Here is a 7,634-nt window from a genome sequence, read left to right on the forward strand (position 1 = left end):
ACATTTCTCTTCAACCTCCAACTGAGAGCCTGGATTGGTCTGACTGACTCTGTTACTGAGGGGACCTGGAAATGGGTGGACGGCACATCACTGACCACAGGGTGAGAGATTTGACCATTTTGCCTTCTGATATGGAGATAAAAAAAAAAGAATGATATATTGCTTCCAATCATGTTCATAAAAATTTATGTTTTGACTCGAATGTCATTCAATGAGAACTATAGATGTGTTATAGAAACCAGGTAAAATGTACATATGAAAATGTAATCGAAAGAGTAAAACAAAAAAAATGTGTTGACGACCCACTCTTGATAATGGTATGCTCATCGTACAGTGTGGCTTTAAAGCTGAGAAAACATAGGACTATGTGTATAATTGAGAAGGATGTTTGTACCACAATGTCTGACTGTCTGGTTCTCTGTGTTGTTTAGGTACTGGGGGGGCAGGACAGCCTGATAATAGAGGCCAAAAGGACTGTGTTGAGATATACTATGGACAAGATGACGCTGTAAAGACATGGAATGATGACAATTGTCACAACAATCATAACTGGATCTGTGAGAAAGTGGTGTAACAATAACCCACAGTAACAAACTTTCTCTCTCCATCTCCCTCTAACTCTCTCCCTATCTATCTCTCTTCTTTTATCATAGTTATTATGTTAAGGGTTGGATAAGGTCCTGAATGGTTAAGTGATGTTTCCACCTAGTGGTTAAAGTGAGAGATGAACTCACCATAGAGGTGAAATAGTGGTATTACAGACGGTCTCAAAACACATTGGAGAATACAATCCTAGGGGAGGGGACCTTGGACCTTCTCCTCTAATAGGGCTGGAAAGGAGGAGAGGAGATGGGAGGAGAGGAGATAGGATGAGAGGAGATAGAAGAGGAGATAGGAGGAGAGGAGATGGGAGAGGAGATAGAAGGAGAGGAGATAGGAGAGGAGAGGAGATAGGAGGGAGAGGAGATAGGAGGAGAGGAGATAGGGAGGAGAGGAGAGTGGAGGGGAGGAGATAGGAGGAGAGGAGATAGGAGAGGAGATAGGAGGAGAGGAGATGGGAGAGGAGATAGAAGGAGAGGAGATAGGAGAGGAGAGGAGATAGGAGGAGAGGAGATAGGAGGAGAGGAGAAAGGAGGAGAGGAGAGTGGAGGAGAGGAGATGGGAGGAGAGGAGATAGGAGAGGAGATAGGAGGAGAGGAGATGGGAGGGGAGATAGAAGGAGAGGAGAGATGAGGAGAGGAGATAGGAGGAGAGGAGATAGGAGAGGAGATAGGAGGAGAGGAGATGGGAGGAGAGGAGATGGGAGGAGAGGAGATAGGAGAGGAGATATGAGAGGAGAGGAGATAGGAGGAGAGGAGATAGGAGGAGAGGAGATAGGAGAGGAGATAGGAGGAGAGGAGATGGGAGAGGAGATAGAAGGAGAGGAGATAGGAGAGGAGAGGAGATAGATGGAGAGGAGATAGGAGGAGAGGAGATAGGAGAGAAGAGGAGATGGGAGGAGGGAGATAGGAGGAGAGGAGATAGGAGAGGAGATAGAAGGAGAGGAGATAGAAGGAGAGGAGATAGGAGATAGGAGGAGAGGAGATGGGAGGAGTGGAGGTTGAAGGAGAGGAGGTTGGAGGAGAGGAGATAGGAGGAGAGGAATCTAGGAAATACTAATTGAGATAGAGCCTTAGTGTCGAGAGAGACATAGAGGAGGAAGAAGAACATTAAGAGAATGAGGAAGAGAGAAAAAACAAGACAAATAATAGTTGTGTTTAGATTTAGAGGAGAGAATGTAGACATACTTTACTCTGGAAAATGACTCTTCATTATTTTATTAGAAACATGTCATGTGATTTGACATAGGCTTGTGCTTCGTAAAAAAAATTAAGCTGGGACCAATTATTAACCTGCTTATCACTTTAATAATAAGAATAACAAAGTCACAGATTAATAAATAAAGGAACAATGTCCTTTAACAAAGTCTACCAACTTCCTGATTGAATGTGATTGGATACTTAAAACAGTTTGACCTTGACACACACAGAGGGCAGAACAGCCCTGACAGGGCACACACACACATACACACACACCCAAAAAAATAAAATGTTAATGAAAGGTGAGAGTGACTCCCACCTTCACTGTACAAGGTGCAGGTGACCAATGGCAACACAATGCACCAGTGGACCTGCCCGCTACATACCCACTCACTCATACATGGTGTCTAATTACATTTAAGTCATTCAGCAGACGCTCTTATCCAGAGCGACTTACAGTTAGTGAGTGCATTAATTTTATTTTAATTTTTTCATACTGGCCCCCGTGGGAATCGAACCACAACCCTGGCGTTGCAAACGCCATGCTCTACCAACTGAGCTACACAGGGTCTATGGGGTTTCAACCAGCTCCCTCTCTGTTCTCTGTCTGTGACCCACAGCAGGTGACAGGATGTTTCAAGGCTCTTTCCACCAATTAGAAGGAGACTTGATATGTTTCTCAAATGGCACCATATTCTCTATATAGTGCAATACATAGGGAAATAGGATGCCATTTGGGACCGCTTCGCCACTCAGGATCCCATGCAACGCTCCTGTCCATAATGAGCTATTGTTAAATCACTCTTTCACAAATCCAGATACATTCATGTCTACATCCTACGTCATTCCATGTATTTACAGGGTCAGGATGCCCATAATTATTCTGAGCACAGTCCTCCTCTCCTATGTGTATTATAGGACCATCACCATTATCAGGCTGGTTTCTCCCCCAGTACCTAGAGGGAAAACAACACAGAGAACCAGACAGTCAGACACTGTGGTAAACAGAACATTATAAATCATACCCAGATGTTTTTCTACTTAAAATGGTTACATTCTTATGGTCAGATCATTTTCTCTCACATTGTGGTTAGTGGTGTACCGTCCACCCATTTCCTGGTCCCCTCTGTCAGTCAGACCGATCCAGACACAATCAATGTTCCTGTTTAATTCAGTTTGGAATTTCTATTGTTGAGAAAGATAAAGATGTCAATTACATGTTAGTATTAATAATATACCTGATTCATAAGCGTACAGACCCCCCCTCTCTCCCCCCCCCCCCCTCCCCTCTCTCGACAGTCCAGTCTAATGTCAGCCCAGGTTTTCCTCTCAGTAGACAGGAAGTAACAGCTGGTTCCCAAAATCCTCCATCCTTCAGGACACCTCAACACAGTCCTCACCGTTGGGACTGCCATGTCCCTCTCTTCCAGTACTGTTCCAGTACCTACATACAACACACACAGCGTCCACCATATTGGTTTTTCAATATTCTAATCTGGATTGCGTTCCAATAATATCTCCTTTCTCCAGAAGTGTTTATTTGTCCACTACTTCCAACAAATCTAAAAGTATTGGTTGGTGTAGGGATGGGCACTACAGGGAATTCCCATATACCAGTAATTTCCATTCAAATCATGAAGGAAGTGAACAAGTGCACACATCTGGAGAAAGTAGAGATTATTGGGACAGGTTGTCCTACAACTGTTTAGCTCTGTTGGAGAAATATACTGTATGTTACACGTATTGAACAACAAATTCTAACGTTGGAATTAACTGTTGGTAAATCTACGACTGGTGTGGACACGGGGCTAAATTCTGATTCTCTACACTCCCCTTCAGGAATTTAAATGAACTAGTGGGAGAAATATGGTGGAAACTCCCTCCAGCCATGCTTGCAACAATCCAATGCACACTTCTGGAGAAGGGTAGAGAATCATAATGCAGCCAGTGTCTAAGTGCACACTGCTAGTGCACACTTCAGGAGAAGGAAGGGTAGAGAGTCTAGACACAGCCCTAGTGACTGACTTGACAACTCACCGCACTCAGAGAGCCTCTTCTCCAGAGTCGCCTTCTCATTGGTTTTGTGTGTTTCAAACTACAAGTCCAACTAGCTATGTAATGTCAAGTCTCATCTGAATTGTGTTACTTGCTGTAGTGTGATAATGAAGTACAGGTTATGTCCCAAATTGCACCCTATTCCTGGCAGCCTATTCTGGTCAAAAGTAGTGCACTAAAGGGAAGTAGGTTTCCATTTGGCACACAGCCTCACTCACAGAAAGCCAGCGACAGGGAGATGTTGAGAGTGACTTGTAGAACACACAGCACTCCAAAACACACAGCACCCAGCCTGTAGAGTATTGGTCTTCCATCTGGAAAGGAACACACACACACACACACACACACACACACACACACACACACACACACACCTTACATCACTAATGCTGACAACTGAACCAAGTGTGAATCATAACCAGACGTTGAACTGACATCTGTGCCCAGTGGTATGCTGTTACCAACTGAGACACACAGAAGAAAAAGCATCAAAACTTCACCAATTTTTTTGGGATTATATAGTGTTAATGTTTGTCTAGTTAAGTGTGTGTGTGTGTGTGTGTGTGTGTCACAGGAGGTTGGTGGCACCTTCATTGGGGAGGATTGGCTCGTGGTAATGACTGGAGCGGAATAGGTGGACAACACCAGAATGAAGGGTTGGATCATAAAGAACCTTCCAAAAACATTAAAAATAGGAAGAAAGATGACATGGAACAGAATGAACAAGGAATGAAGAGGACATCACAAACAACTGTCTGGTCTACAAGCCTGCGTCCCTAAGTACACCCTATTTCCCTATGTAGTGCACTATATAGAGAATATGGTGCCATTTGGGACACATATCAAGTCTCCTTCTTATTGGTGCATAGAGCCTTGAAACAGCCTGTCAGCTGCTGTGGGCCACAGACAGAGAACAGAGAGGGAGCGGCTGGAGACCCCATTAGACACCATGCATGAGTGAGTGGGTATGTAGCAGGCAGGTCCACTGGTGCATTGTGCATTGTGTTACCATTGGTCACCTACACATTGTCCCTTGTACAGTGAAGATTGGGAGTCACTCTCACCTTTCATTAGCATCGTTTTTTTTGTATTTGTGTGTGTGTGTGTGTGTGTGTGTGTGTGTGTGTGTGTGTGTGTGTGTGTGTGTGTGTGTGTGTCCTCTCAGTACTGTTCTGCCCTCTGTGTGTGTCGAGGTCACACTGTTTTAAGAATCCAATCACATTCAATCAGGGAGCTGGTAGACCTTGTTAAAGGACATTGTTCCTTTATTTATTAATCTGTGCCTTTGTTATTTAAAAAAATTATAAGCGTAAGCCTATGTCAAATCACATGACATGTTTCTAATAAAATAATGAAGAGTCATTTTCCAGAGTACAGTATGTCTACATCCTCTCCTCTAAATCTAAACACAACTATTATTTGTCTTGTTTTTTTTCTCTTCCTCATTGTCTTAATGTTCTTCTTCCTCCTCTATGTCTCTCTGACACTAAGGCTCTATCTCAATTAGTTTTTCCTAGATTCCTCTCCTCCTATCTCCTCTCCTCCTATCTCATTTCCTCCCATCTCTTCTCTTCCCATCTCCTCTCCTCTCCTCATCTCTCCTCTCATTCTATCTCCTCTCCTCCTATCTCCTCCCCTCCTATCTCCTCTCATCCTATCTCCTCTCCTCATACTCCACCCCTCCTATCTCCTCTCCTTCTATCTCCTCTCCTGCTATCTCCTCCTATCTCCTCTCCTCCTATCTCCTCTCCTCCTATCTCCTCTCCTCACATCTTTTCTCTTCATATCTCCTCTCCTCCAATTTCTTCTCCTCCTATCTTCCTTCTCAACCCTATTAGAGGATAAGGTCCAAGGTCCCTCCCCTAGGACTGTATTCTCCAATGTGTTTTGAGAAGGAGAGGAGGAGAGAGGACGTGAGAAAGAACCAAGGAAAGATGAATTGAGAAAGAGCCCGTAGGCAAGTCTGTAATACCACTATTTCAACTCTATGGTGAGTTCATCTCTCATTTTAACCACTAGGTGAAATCATCACTTAACCATTCAGTACTGTATCCCACCATCAACATAATAACTACGAGAGAGAGAGAGAACATTGTTACAGTAGGCAACTGTTAAACAATTATCACACAGATCCAGTTATGTTTTTTAAAATATTTGTCATAATTCCATGTCTTTACAGCGTAATCTTGTCCATAGTATCTCAAAAAAGTCCTCCTGCCCAGAAAACTGACCACCATTATCAGGCTGTCCTGCCCCCCAGTACCTAAACAACACAGAGAACCAGACAGTCAGTGTACAAACATCCTCCTCAATTATAGACATAGCCCTATGTTTTTTCAGCTTTAAAGCCACACTCTGTAAGATGTAGATACCATCATCAAGAGTGGGTCATCAACAATTATCATTATTTGTTAGTTAATGACATTTTCATATGAAAATACCTTATTTACATAAATAGGTAAATAGGTCTAGCAACCAGAACTTCTTACAACTAATTGACAAGCAATGAACATATGACACAAACTCACAGTTGAAAGACAGGCCTGTGATCGAACACAGAGCAGCCTCAGACACACTGCAAAAGATACAGATGTAGGATCTTAATTTGAGCCAGTTTGCTATAACTGGAAAATAGCAGCAACAGGAAATTATAATTATTATGTGAATTATAATTAATTGACTTTTTTATTTTCTTTAGGGCAAATCAAGTCTTAAATTTCAATGTGGAAATTACAAACTTTAGAAACCTTTTTAAACCTTGAATACACAAAAAGTTTGCATTTCCTGCTATTCAGGAAAATTCTCAGCATCAAAAGAGTGATCAAAATGAGATCCTACATCTGTAGGAAGGGTCTCATCTTTGAGCTATCAGGCTAAGCGAGATGCTGTGTGTGTGTTACCTGAGTACTGGTCTCCTGGTCCATTATTAGGAGCAGTGTCTGCTGTCTCTTCTCTCTTGGCGCTTGTTTCACCGTCTCTCAGGGTGTCTGCACTGACGTAGATATCCACAATCCTCTCCTCCATCTCACCTCTGTCAAACCTGACCTTCTTGTTCATATCTGGCTCAGCATAGATTACCTTTTACCTTTGACATCTTTAACAATGCCTGGGTCTTTCTTTCTATGTAGGTCTACTATACATTAAGTCTCTGCTTCTAGAATTAATGTGGTGGTCTTCCAACATGGCCGCCAGGAGGCGTCGTATGTCAACTGCAAGCCCTCTATACGTAAAGTCTCTGCTTCTAGTGATATCTCTGTCTCGGATTCATCTGTGTTTCTCTGTCTGTGTGACTGCTGTAGGCGTTAACTCTAGGGAAGTATCAACAAAATGACACAGGTAGTTGTGGCTATGCTAATACAAAAAATAGAACAAGTTTGTATACTTGTGTACGTACTTGTGTGCATGTGTGCATGTGAGAGATTGTTACAGTGCTTATTGTTAAACCATTTTCTGCTGCACAATATAAATCATTCCATGTCTCTATATGGTCATCTTGTCCAGAGTATATCTCAACACAGTCCTCCTGCCCAGGGAATGGGACTTGCTATTTGTGATGATGGACAGGACACTATCATACCAGGAAGATATAGATAATAGAGGGGAAGTGGAGAACAAAGGCTAGCTGTTAACATATATTAAATATCATATGTAACAGCCCCAAGATAATTCAGGGGGTTTCCAGAACTCCCCCTTCCTTTCACCTTTCTGCTGATTTGGACCCTCTGTTTTCTCCCAAATATACAGTGAGGGAAAAAAGTATTTGATCCCCTGCTGATTTTG

General features: G+C 42.8%; 1 long non-coding RNA gene and 1 pseudogene across 1 annotated transcript in view; one reads left to right on the plus strand and one right to left on the minus strand.

The window, feature by feature from the left end:
- LOC123486207 overlaps positions 1–86 on the plus strand; it is a 658-nt gene extending 572 nt beyond the window's left edge. Inside the window, exon 3 of the long non-coding RNA XR_006659283.1 lies at positions 1–86. This is a non-coding gene — a long non-coding RNA (uncharacterized LOC123486207).
- Positions 87–2,592: 2,506 nt separating this feature from the next.
- Positions 2,593–6,911, minus strand: LOC121563715 (annotated as a pseudogene).
- Positions 6,912–7,634: the final 723 nt, after the last annotated feature.

This window comes from Coregonus clupeaformis, unplaced genomic scaffold, assembly GCF_020615455.1.
Source record: "Coregonus clupeaformis isolate EN_2021a unplaced genomic scaffold, ASM2061545v1 scaf1067, whole genome shotgun sequence".
In the NCBI taxonomy this organism is placed as follows: domain Eukaryota; kingdom Metazoa; phylum Chordata; class Actinopteri; order Salmoniformes; family Salmonidae; genus Coregonus; species Coregonus clupeaformis.